General features: G+C 38.1%; 1 protein-coding gene across 11 annotated transcripts in view; it reads right to left on the bottom strand.

The window, feature by feature from the left end:
• TENM4 (teneurin transmembrane protein 4) overlaps positions 1–13341 on the bottom strand; it is a 1512248-nt gene that overhangs the window by 1187058 nt on the left and 311849 nt on the right. The gene's annotated exons all lie outside the window — the stretch shown is intronic.

Below are 13341 nucleotides of genomic sequence, written 5' to 3'. Positions count from 1 at the left end.
CTTTCCTTTTTTACCCAAGGAAACAGTTGCAATTTCCATTCCCCCTAATTTCTAACACTCCCAAAAAGTAGCAAATAATGACATCATGCCTAAAAATCTAGTAATTGCAGTACAAGAAAATGGGTGCTGTAGAAGTCCACACAAAGAAAGTGTACTTCAGTTTTAGGGCATGAACTGATGTAGGACTTACTAGTTAACATTCCAGTTTGGAGTGGAAAACAGTTATTACTGGCAGAATGCCTGAGCCTTCAGCATTATTTGATAAATCACCTGCTCACTCTAAAATATGAGATCTTAACTTCAAAGACTCAGTTTACTTCAAGTGTGTCAAATGCACTTAGAATATCACCTCTTCCTTCAAGCAGCTTTTCAGTGTCCTGGACACAGACTGCTGGAGACAAGAAGTCTGCAATAATCAAAATGATTTGTTTTTGAAGAAAACTAAAATTCAGGCTTTGTAGGATACGTCTCCTGGGAGGCAGGAGATCACCAGACACACCAAGCTGAGTCTGTGACACCAGTCTAAGCAGCTGTCACCTTTTCTATCAAACAGTGGCTACTAACACAGGGATATATATAATAAAACAGATAATTCTCTTCTAACCACTCAAAACATTCATTCATTCTCATTCTGAAATAAATTTGGTCCAAAAGGTTTTGATTGTTATTATTTTTTTTTTCATTCTGTATACTTTGCTGAATAACATGACTGCATACATAAATCCCAACAATCTGATTGGCTACTGTTAACCAGTCTTCATTCCCTTAGAACACCATCCCAGGTGTGAAAAATCCCCTCCTTGCAAAGTATTTTCTGATTTATTCTGTGAATACTTTTTCCATGACTTTGACAAACCAGATTATTTACAGGGTTGGATGAAGGAGAGAGGGCTTTATTTTTTTTATACTTGTCCCGCAAAAAAATGTCTTTTTCCACTTAACATAATCTAGATCCAAACCATTTTTCCACATCTGTCTGTTCAGTCTTTGGAGATCCCTTCTGAGATAGCATCATTAGCCCAAGTTTTCTTTCCTCCTTTTCAGGTCTTGATACTATCACAAGCCAGAATTTGTAATATTATTAATAAGATGTGGAATTGTATAACCTTAGGTTCACTGATGGCTGGACTAGATTATCTTACTGTTTTGTTTTTTTTTTTAACCTTAACGATTTTATGATTCTACCTTATTCCCTTGTTACAGGAGGGATCTTTCCTAGCAGGGCTCTTCTTGCACATCTTCGAGGGCAGTAAAGCTGAGTGAGTTTTCTGTAACAATCTGGTGGACTACGATCTGTGTCGCACGGAATCACTTGCATTTTATTATCTGTTTTTAGGGCAAACTTGACTTTCAGACTTTCTGAATTCCACTGAAAATCAATTATACTGCCTAATGAGCAATTCAGAGATGAATTTAAGCCTTTGAGGCAAAAGTCATCTCTAACTAATTAACCTACAACCATTATTGTGGTTTGACAGTTTAGCAAGTTATAGTCTGCACTGAAGATCCAAATATATAAGCATTTGTGAAATTCTCCCTTGTTGGTTAAAAGTATATTCTCAGGTAACAGCATCTTCCCAAAATCAGTGCTGAAAAGCAAACGTTCAACCCACAAAACATCTGGTGGCAGAATGTCAATTGCCAAAGCAGTTAACAGACATAGCTATTGAGATTTCTTTTTTTTTTTTTTTTTTAAAATAAATATTTAAAACAGAAAATTGCAGAGAGTTTTAATTTTAATAACAATGGTTAACATGTAAGTTTTGTGTTCACAGCCTTGTAAGGAAGTACAGCACAAGTTTTAGCAGATTTGAATCTCACAAGTCCTAACTTATCAGCTTTGACAGCAAATCTGCCTTCTCTCTGCACATGTACAGTATTTAGCAATACGGCATTGAAGGGTAATATCTGTATCCAGATTCATCTATTTAACAGTAATCACATCACCAGCAAGGCCATTGAATCCCCATGAGAAAACTCAACAAAGGGAAGAAGAATCATTGAGAGCATCAGTCAAAAGCAATGTTGCTGCAGGAAGTGTTTTCACTAGCAAAACCCATTTCTGAAAAAATACACCCTTTTCACCCTTATGGTCTGGATGAAATCTGTGCATTAAAAATGTAGAGGAGACAGGAAGTAGTACTTTCAAAATAATAAATTTGGATGTTTTGTGGGGCAAATACAATGAGGCAAGAAGCACTGTCTTAGTAAAATCATTTTGGATGACTGATCTTTTAAAATAGTGTGGGAAAAAAAAAAAAACCCTACAAAATATTGTTAATGCTTCTTTTCTATATATATCAACACCTTGCTTCCTTAAAAATGCTCTGTGCTTAGGCTTCAGAAAAGAAAAGCACTTTTGGCTATTGCTCAGATCAACCCAGATAAACGCTGCTGGCTCTTGTTTAGCTGAACATCAACCAACACCCTCAGATCCCTTTCCTCCATTCAGCTTTCAAGCCATTCTGCCCCAGTCCTTCACAACTGCATGGGATTATTGTGACCAAAATGCAGAACCCAGCCTTTGCTTTTTCATGGAGAAGCTGTCTGACCATGGTTTGTATGGGCATACTCTCCACTGGGTGAAACACTGGCTGGCTGGCCGGGCCCAATGAGTTGTGGTCAGTGGAGTTAAATCCAGTTGGCAGCCAGTCACGAGCAGTGTCCCCCAGGGCTCAGAACTGGGGCCACTTCTATTTAACATCTTTATTAACGATCTTGATGAGGGGACTGAGTGCACACTCAGTAAGGTTGGAGATGGCACCAAGTTGGAGCGAGTTGATCGGCCACTACAGAGGGACCTGGATAGACTGGATCAATTGGGCCAAGGCAAACTGTAGGAATTTCAATAGGGGCAAGAGTCGGGTCCTGCATTTTGGTCACAGCGACCCCAGGCAACCCTACAGGCTTGGGGAGAAGTGGCTGGAAAGCTGCCTGGGAAGAGGGGACCTTGGTGTACTGATGGACAGTCAGCTGAATGTGAGCCAGCAGTGTGCCCAGGTGGCCAAGAAGGCCAATGGCATCCTGGCTTGGATCAGGAATGGTGTGGTGATGATAATGATAAAAAATAAAAATAAAAAAATTGTACTCTTGATCGAAATTTAGCTCACACACATAAGCTTGAAGTAATCTACCCTTGTGATAGTTTATTAATGTATCTTTACCCACAGCTTTTTGATGAAATAGTCCTAAATATAAACATTTAAAATATTTATACAAATTCCATTTTGAATTCACAAGTTTTGCCTCCATGAATTGAAAAGGGGAAGTTGAGAAATGAAAAAGGAAACAATAAGAATCACAGAAAGACTGTTAATACAATTTTACATGAGTATTAAATTCAAATAAAATATTTACAGAAGATAAGGAATGCTTTTGGTACACTACACAATTTACATTACAAGTAGGAGCAACTAATCTTCCACACATTCTGGTTTATAATAGCAAGGCATGAACACACCAAAGGAAGGGAGCGAAGATTTCATTATGAAACTATTTAAAAATAAATGTGTGAATATAAATGATCTATTTGTATCCAAGCTCCAGCAGATCTGAAATGAAAGCCAAAAAGCAAGATGGTGTTGAGCAACATTACTTTCACAAATTGATTTATGTTGGGATTTGGTACTAGACTTTTTCCCAACTTATGAGTCCTGCATAAAAACAACAATCTTAACCTAACAGCAATGAAGATTTCTGCTTACTTAAATGACTACTTACTTAATTTTGTTTTTAAGAGTGTGCTGATACCAATTAAACACAAGTGCACATTAACTGCTTTATAGAGGCTATTAGTTTTTCTTTTCCAGTTGGTAGCTCAAGACAAATAGCCATACTGCTGTTGTAAAGACTGCTGTGTGAGTATAAGATTTTTCAGTTTACTGACAATTTCAAGCAACTGAGAATAAAGCAATATTTTAAATATAAACCTATGGTAAGCTGACATGCATATCAAACACCAAATTTAAATATAAATTGCTGCAAAAATGCCAACATTATGTCTGTGTGACCTGAGAAATGTTGATTTTAGGCAGTGCCTAAAAGAAAAAAAGAGAGAAAACACTCTTAAAAACAGACATTCTGAGAAGAAGAAAAAAAAAAAAAAAAAGTGCAAAAATAACAAAAAAGTGTCCATTACTATCTATTTTTGTTTTATTTCTCTTGTCATTATCAATAAAGTAAAACTGTAACAAAATGAAGTAGAAAATCAGAATGTTGTTGAAATTAATGAAGTCTAATTTTTGAATTAAATTTCATAATATACTGTCTTCATCTCTTGCAACAAGCAAACAATTGCACAGATTGCACATAATATATATGTGTATGTAAAGAGATATATTTATACATGTTGTGCATATTGTATAATTTTGAGTATCTATGTGTTCTACTACCAAAAATGATTTGTTTTCTTTTTGTTTCTCTTCTATGCTTTGAGTCTACAGAGTTCTCAGTCAACCTGACTTTCACTCTTTATCAAGCAAGAATCCATGACCCCACAGTTAATAATATTTTCTTTGCCAAGTTAATTCTCTGCTCCTTGGGACTGTCCTGCTCAATATCCTGTTTGAGTGTTTATGCAGGAAGACAGCATAATAGCATTGTGCTATGGATATAGTATAAAGCTTGTATATTTTCTTTAGTAGACCTAGGTTCAAACTGTTGGAAGCTACCCAGAGCCTCACTATGTTCAGAACTCTGCTCTTGTTTAAAACTATAATCATTTTGATGACAGGCTGCTGTTGTACAGCAGTGACCCAGCTGTGTATCCAAAGATCTTCACAATCACATGTATGAGCCTCTAACATTTGAGCTAACAACAAAATTCCAAATACAGCCAAGACTCTGAAAACCAAAAATGGACAAGGGTGGCATTTTTCTTATCTTATTCTATTACTCTCATTCTTCTGACATAGCTTCTAGAAAAGCAAACCAAAGTCTCCTAGGATTGTTTTCAAATTTACATCTTTCAAATAGCTTCAGAAGATGATTATATTCACTACATATCTACTTCAGTCATTATCTGATTTTTTAAATGCTAATTCTTCTAGGTCTTAAATACATGTTTTCTGTTTGAACTCATTACTACTATGACTAGTGAATCTGGCCTAAACTTTATAGGCTCTGACATCCATTTCTTCCATTCCAGACTGTGGAAAATATAAGACTTGTGTGGAAAATACAACATACATACATTTCCTATGAATTATTATTTAGTAAAGGAACAGATGCTTTTTCTTAGCCAGAACTGGCTATTCTTTGCCAAGAATTTATCATTCCAGATTTATGGACTAAATTCTACCAAATTCTGTGAACAAAGGAGTCCTACTAGGACTAGGATCTTCCTTCAGAATCTCCCTGTCATCACCAACACAACTCAAATTCTGTTACAACTGTAAGCAAGGACTCTTTCCCAAAGCTACAGTGAACATTGTAATGAAAAGGATTTTTTTTTCCTACTAATATATGCATAGTTTCCTATTGTTTGCTGCCAACTAAAATAATGAACATACAGAACAAACTGTATGGATTAGAAAAGGGTATAATTGACCTTTTTATTTGTGTAAATGAATGGTTGTCTGGCTATAAGGAAGAGACATACTATACAGGAAGAGGCAAACTACACTGGAATTCATTTTCATCTCCCATAGTGAAATCTTTTATTGTTGTTTTTCTGTGTTACAGTGGTTGAATACAAAGCCTAAGTCAGAACAAAGCAATAATGGTGCACTGACATGTTCCTGGAACTGAAACTATAGTCAAATAACTCTACTTACTGCCAGGCCCTGGTTCAAGTCTCCTTACAGCCCTCTGGGTATTTTCAGGCTAAATAGCTTTGAAAAAGGGAACAGCACATTAGCAGCCCCTCTGAGACAATCTGAGTAGAGTTATGGCATAAAAATCCCTGTTTAAATTATGTTAATAGAGCTGCATGCTGCAAAGGAATTATTTATCAGAACTAGTGCAAGACCCAAGAGTGTATGCATTTTTTACATCAGACTTACATTCTCTTTCTGCAGTCCTGGGCTTTTCCAGCAAACACTGTCTATTCCAGCAGTAATGGAGGATCTCTTGAATATATCATCTGTGCCTTGGCTATCTATGGTTTTTAATGCCAGGACTTCTCTGTTTCTGTTCCCTTGAACCTCCCTTTCTGACTATGTCAAAGCCTTCAGTACAATCACAACATGGCTAGAGTTTTGTGTGAATGCTGCGCAGTAAGCAGTATGGATCACAGCTCTGACAAAGTGCCTCCAAGAAGCTGCAGCAGCATTTGCCTGGGTATCATGTAATTTGAGAAGATAGGTTTTGAATCTTGGGAAGCATGGACTACCATTTCACTAAATATTAATGACTAAGAGTTCAACTTCAGAACACCAACTACAGTATGGAATGAACATTTGCAATCACCTAGCTTCCCAGTGTGTATGTATGGGTTGGTAGCTCTTATGTATCAAACTAAATTAATATAAACAAGAAAGCTGTGGGGAGGGGAGAAGGATACATATCAAACATCTAAAGTGATGTCAAAATTATCATTGCTTTGCTTGTGGGACAACTTTGTGCTATGGTAACATTATGGGGATGTTCACTAGAGGATGATCCTGCTGGAAACTATCTGTGCTGTATGGAAAGCAAATTAGATTGTTTCCATACCCAATTTCACCCCTTTGATTTCACAGTGCAGTCAGCAGGTTGAAGGAGAAATAATCAACAAAATGCTTTCTGAAATGACTGAATAGCGTTGATACAATGGGAAGAGGTTTGCATTTGAAATTTCATCAGGAAAGACACCAATGCAAAGCAGGCCTTGATTTCCTGCTCAAATCAGCAGGAAGCCAGTAAAGTCAATAGGCTATCAAAAGCAATGGGGTTAGACCCACATTAAATGTGTGTGAAAATCAGTGGAAATAAATAATGGCTCACTGTGTATGTGCGGGCATTTAAACTCTCAGTTCGTGAAAATACCAAGCACAAGAAAAATCAAAGGTAATCTCAGATAATAAATGGGTCCATTTAGTTTTGACATTAAAAAGTGGGGTGTCATCTTCCTGGTTTTTTGGGTTTCTAATCACTCCATTCTGCTTTTCCATAATTCATAGCCTTTCACATTTTATTGAATCATTCAAGACTACTCACCCTTTCTTTTTCATCTTTTTATTTTAGTTCTAAAATTTGTGTGTGCGTACATGCTTGGGAAGAAATGTAAAAGAGCTACTTAGCATTTGAAGGAGTGCTGCAAACAGTTATTTCAAGGCTTTTGTTCTAAAATAAAATAAAAAGCCAAGGGAGGAGATTTTTCAAATTTGTTTCACAAGACTTTTTATTGCTAAGGTTTAAGAAAAAGATTTTTCCCCTGGCATAAGTCATCAGTAGTCTATACTGCTGCTCTAATTTACACCTCCTGAGGATTGAAAGTGGCATAAAGTGAGCAACTAAAAAGAAAGAGACCGCACATGACTCACAACTGTCACATCACTTAATATACTGTTGCTAAAGAAATGAGGTGGCAAGAAGTGGCATAGTAGAGAAGAAAAGATTTGACTTCCTCATTTGCTGTAAGTTTTAATTCCTTCTGCAATTGTTTTAATAAATAGAAATACAGAAATACAATTTGATAATATTGATCAGTAACTGATAATAGATAATATGGTTGGAGTGTTTGATCATAGCCTTAAAGATGAGCTACTGCAGGCAAGTTTGCAGAATGGCTTCTGCAGTTTTATTCAGCCCAACATTCCCTTGTTGGACCTTTCTCATTGATAACATGAAATTATCCCTCTTGTCTTATAGAGTAAAGGGACTGCAAATTTGAGTGTTGCCTGTGAGGCGAGTTACAGGGTCAGTGCACAGACGTAATGGCATGGAGGAGTCAAAACTGAGGCAAGTAAGACAAGAAGACAGACATTAGCAATTGAGAAATTAAGAGAGTTTTGATAATAATTTTCCTATTCAACTGGTCTTTTACATCTATGAAGATACATTTAGAAGCATGTTTCATTGGAGAAAGAGATATCAACCTATTTCAAAGCGTTTCAAAATGCCACCAGTTCTCAAAGGATGCCTACAACACCATTCAAAAGCAGAAGGAAGCCGGCTTTAAAAAAAAGACATTAAAGTACTGTGAGCCATGAGATTGTGATCATGGACAGGATGCAAAGGAGTTCGGAACAGCAAAATATAGATTTACAGAGTTCCCATTTCAGAGCAGGCACGTGGCCAGGCAAATAGGGGTGTTATCCAACTCTCAAGATGCCTACAGACTTTTTATCAAGACATGAAACATTTTTGCAGCTTGTTAAGAAACGCAAAATTTTTTTATGACCAACTTGACCCCCTAATTAATGACAGTGTCCAGATTCACATAGCTGCAGGCACGATTGTTTTAAGTTTTTTTCTGCAGAATTAAGTGATATGGGAAAATAAATAAACAAATAAATAAAGTGTTCTCTTCCTTCTAGCAGTTCTCACGGTGAAGTTAACTAGGCTTTCTTTGCATTATTTTTCACACGATGTATAAAGAATGTATTGCACAATGATGTATAAGAGAAAGATACTTTCCATCATGCAAAACGCTGTCCTCAGGGGAACATTTATATACATTCTTACAGCTTATTGATGCGTTGGTGTTACTGCATGACAGAAAGAATGCTGAGTGCTTTGCTAGGAATAAAGAGCAATGCACTCACTCACACAAATCCTTTGTTTTCTTTTTGTTGATACAGAACTTAAAATGCAGAAAAAAACAGATATTGTCTAAGATAAATACTTGCCAGCTTGCCTATTCTTCCCATGCTGAGTATTCTCTACTCCCCCAAGTTTCTCTTATTTTGTGAAAAACAAACAGTAAAAATCAACTAAAAACTACCATCAAAGCAAACAAAAAAATATTAGTAAGAAAATGTTTTCGTCTCTTGTTGTAAACTCTCAGACCATCAAATTCAAACATGATCTTCACACTTGCCCATGATTCAGAGTTACTGTAACCAGCCACCATAGAAGCCCTGTTCTCCAAATTCTCTAGCATTAGACCACAAACCTGTCTGTTCAGCCATTCTGTGGTGGCCCATCCTGCACACCTTTGTGCTATAGGTTGAGCAGCTGGACAATTGCCAAGGTAACTATTTCAATTATTTTAACAATTCAATACATCAGTTATTCAGTACATCAATTATATGACAAATCAGCCAAGAACATCTTCCTTTCTGGACAAGATTTAGAGTTAAAATAAGATCTACATATTTAGATATATACATATATGTATGTGTGTATATATATATATATATATATATATATATTAGATGGGGAATGGGCGAGTGTTTATATGGGGAGTGTTGTGCAGGTTAAAAGGCGCCTACAATAAAGGTCTTTTGTTCTGCACCAGTGAAGGAGTCCACATCTCTTTCGTCACACCTGCAAAGGATCTCGATGCCCTCTTGCAACAATTGGTGCCCAAACAGGGACACGAGAAAGAGAACAAACAGGGACACGAATGAACATTGAAGACTGACCAGTCTGGAGCATGCTGAGACAAACATGGAGCATGCTGAGAGAAACATGGGTGCACTGAGAGAAATGCAGAACAACCTGTACAGAAGGACACTGAGACGAATGTGGCAGGTGTGGAGATAAATGCAGCAGGTGCTGAGACAAACACAGAGCAAATTGTAAAAGAGTGCATTGAGATAAATACTGCAAACTGAGGATTCATCGTCCCCAAACGCTCTGATTGCCTTTCACTGAACGAAGGTAAGTGATTGCATATTATGGGGAACAAAATTACTTCTGAACCAAAAAAGGCCCTTGATACTTTTAAATGTGTTTGGAAGCGACATGGGAAGGCAGCATCTTCTGCTGACCTGCAAAAAATTCTTGTATGGGCAGCCAAGAACAATCCTTCACTAACAAATCAGTCAGTTTATGATCCAGAAACATGGGATGAGAGCAGGGTAAAATTGTGGAATGCATTAACAAAAGGTGATAAGGTGGAAGCTGGGTGACATGGAACTTGGAGAGAGATTTTGGAAGCCTTGAAAGGTCAGACAGGCTCATCGACTGCCTCTGATTCACCTGAGGATGAAGGAGCCTCTGGTTTCTTATTAGGCTCCCCCATTGTACGGCCAGCTTCTCCAATATCTCTGCCTCAAGGTTTCCTTGCTGCCTCCTCTCCTAAAAGTTCTGATGACCCTTTTGATCCTGGCTAAATAGACCTTAAGGAGAAGCCGGGTCTGTTTCTCCCCCATCTGCATGATATGTATTCAGATGGAGGCCAAGAAAGCAGGAGACACAGATATTTTGAGGGTTCTCCTTGTCATTGTCGTCCTAGGACAAGAGCTGAGGTGGGAGACTGTCGTATAGTGTCCTGCATGACACTGTGTGGTAATCAAAATGGAAAGTGGGTTAGCACAAATTCAGGCAACTGAAAACTTGTTGCAGCAGCAGAAAAACCTGCTTTGGGCTGCAGATGTGAATGCCTTGGGGAGATTTCTCCACCCCAGATCTACAGGTATTAATTGTGGTGGAGGGACTACGGCAAGTAAGCATTTGTCAATGAATGCCCTCTGAGCTGTACCAAAGGCTGGAGAGCAAAGGCAGTCTTCTGTTAGTACTAAGCAACAGTCCCAAGAACCATATATGACATTTCTGGATAGGCTTAAGAATTAGCTGGAAAAACAGGCTGATAATGAGCGGGCAGGAGCACTTGTATTTTAAAAGCTCCATTGAAAATGCCAGTGCTGACTACCAAAAGGTGCTGTGTGCCCTGAAGAATCCCACTACTAAGGAATTTGAACAACAAAAGGCGCTGGAGTGGAAGCTATCAGAGCTCAGCAACTTGAAGCAAGGCTTGCAGACCCTGAGCCTATGGCTCATTCACCACCGCAAGAGAAGGAGGATCAAACCTCCAGGCTTGGTGATTGTCAGCTCGTGGCATCAGGAGCTGTGGAAAGCTGCTGCTGAGACGTATGCTGGTGTTTGGACTCGCACTCATTCCAGCTGTTGGCATTGTTGCAATGTATTTTTCTGAACCTTTTAGCTGTTGTAGCAGTTGTTCAGTGCTCCAGAAAATTCTAAGATAGGCCTAACAACATGTTAGTATGTGTGAAAGTTGTGCTGTGTTTACATTATAAATTAGAAAAAGGTATTTGCTGTAAAATGATGTGTGTTCATGCTCAGTAGGTAGGCAGCATAGGAAGCTTTCTTATATTCGAATGTAGAATCCAACTTGACTGGTTGAATATCTTCTAGCGTTTAAGAATGTAATGTGTGCATTTACTTACATGTACTTTGGTCAAAACACTTTAACGCATGTCAAGGAAAGAGCACAGACTATGGTAAAAAATCTGAATTCTAATCAGTGATTAAGACCTTATTTGTTGATAATATGGGGCCGAGGCTATGCTTGTGTCTTAACAGGAACAGGTCTGAGCTGGGTACCAGCACAATGGATGCAGACGGCCATCTCAGCACCGGCCCTAACATGATCACTGCACTTCCAGCAGTGGTTTGGACACTCACCATCAAGTCACACGTTGTTTATCAAGCTGCCTTACCAATAAATCATAAGAACTGAATTCATTGGAAATTACTTAACGTGGACTATTGTTCGTATTCTAAAGAATGCATCATTTATTCAGCATGTTAATATTATTTTAGCTACTTCTAGAATTGCTTCTAATTCTTTTTATAGAAAAGGGGAGAACTGGGGTAAATAATGTTGTATTTCTAATGAGTGGTAAAGCTCAACAATAACTTGAGCTGGACTTGATCCATAAGCTGCCCCTTACACTTAACCAGTCTTGGTTGCATGAGAAAACTGTTGTGTTGAATGGTATAAAAGGCTACAAGCACCTACCATAAACATCTCTGGTTCTGCACCAGTGAAGGAGTCCATACTTCTTTTGCCACACCTGCAAGGGAGCTTGATGCCCTATTGAAACAGGATGGGACCCCGGGCAGCCTGATCTAGTTTTGAGCAACCCTGAACATGGAAGGTGATCTCTGAAGTGCCTTCCAACCCAAAACAATCTCTGATTCTATAATGTAGTATAATCCTTAAGATTAGGGCTTGGTATATAATGCAATACAAAAATTAGACCTTGCAAAGGTCTTTTCTTGAATTGAGCTCTTTCTTTGGATATGAACCCTGAAACTAATTTCTGCCTGAAGCTTCCCTAGTGCATCATGTCTGAGAAGCAGCTTGGTGAGCTGTATGGGTCAGAGCAGAGATTCAGTTAGGCCACTGTTTCGTATGGTTGAAAGTGGAGACTTGGGAAAGTAGAGATGGCCACAGGCCAAGAATCATACACTTCCAGCAGTGGCCTTTCATATTCCTGAAATTTGTCACCTTCTTGGTATCCTGAGCTGCTGGTGGTTGCAGATTTAAGTATATAGAATAATTCAATCCATTCATCAACCCACACCTGTGACTGCTCTAGGCCATGTAACTCAGTGCAACATCTACCTTTCTTTGAAAAGCTCCAGGGACGGTGACTCCACTCTCTCCTTGAACTCCTTGTTCCAATGCCTCGCTGTATAACCTAAAATCACTTCCAGTTTACCTATAATTTATCTGAGGTTGTAAAAACAGTTAAATTTCTAGAAATGCAAGATAGTTGATAAAGAAGGGAGCTCTGGAGGTTATATGATTTAATTCCCTGCTCTGAAATACTTCCAGACTAGCTGCTGTCTGTAGCAACTTTCAATCACTAGTTAAAAATCATAAAAACAAAAAATAAACCTACATAAACAAAACCCAGTAATTAGGCACCAGTGAATTTCTGCTGTAGTTTTCAAGCTGTGGTTTTCAAGTTTTCAAGCTTTTCAAAGCTTTTTTATCCCTATACATGTTCTACATCTTTCAAATGTGCAGTAGAATTTAATGCCAAATCAAGGAGCTAACATGACGGTCAGAACTGAAAGCAGATAGTAGATTGAAAGCAAACCTATAGAGAAAGAGGAATAAGCCAATACATAATAATCAATTATTTTAATCCAATGTGTATATTCCTGAGTATAATTTATCAACTGTACAGCAAGTTACACTCTTATTGCAGCCCTGATTTTATAAGGAAAAACTCTTCCCAGGAGATCAGAGAAATGCTGGGTCCCAAACAAAGCGGTGTAGGATAGCATGCTGTGTCCTGCATCCTCCACTCACTGTCCAACATTCACAGCTCCACAGACCACAGTGTAACTCAGTATAATGGAGAAATTCCCTCATCAAAATACAGGCATGCACTACACGTAGCAATTTCTCTCTAAAACCCCCCTAGTTCTGTAAAGCAATTTTGACATGCTTCTTTTTTAGTATAGTATGGGTGTGCTTCTCCAGGCTATTCTGAC

This window comes from Coturnix japonica, chromosome 1 (genome assembly GCF_001577835.2).
Source record: "Coturnix japonica isolate 7356 chromosome 1, Coturnix japonica 2.1, whole genome shotgun sequence".
Classification (NCBI taxonomy): Eukaryota; Metazoa; Chordata; class Aves; order Galliformes; family Phasianidae; genus Coturnix; species Coturnix japonica.
Note: the sequence above shows the minus strand (reverse complement) of the source record. Positions and strands in the feature narration are given on the sequence as shown.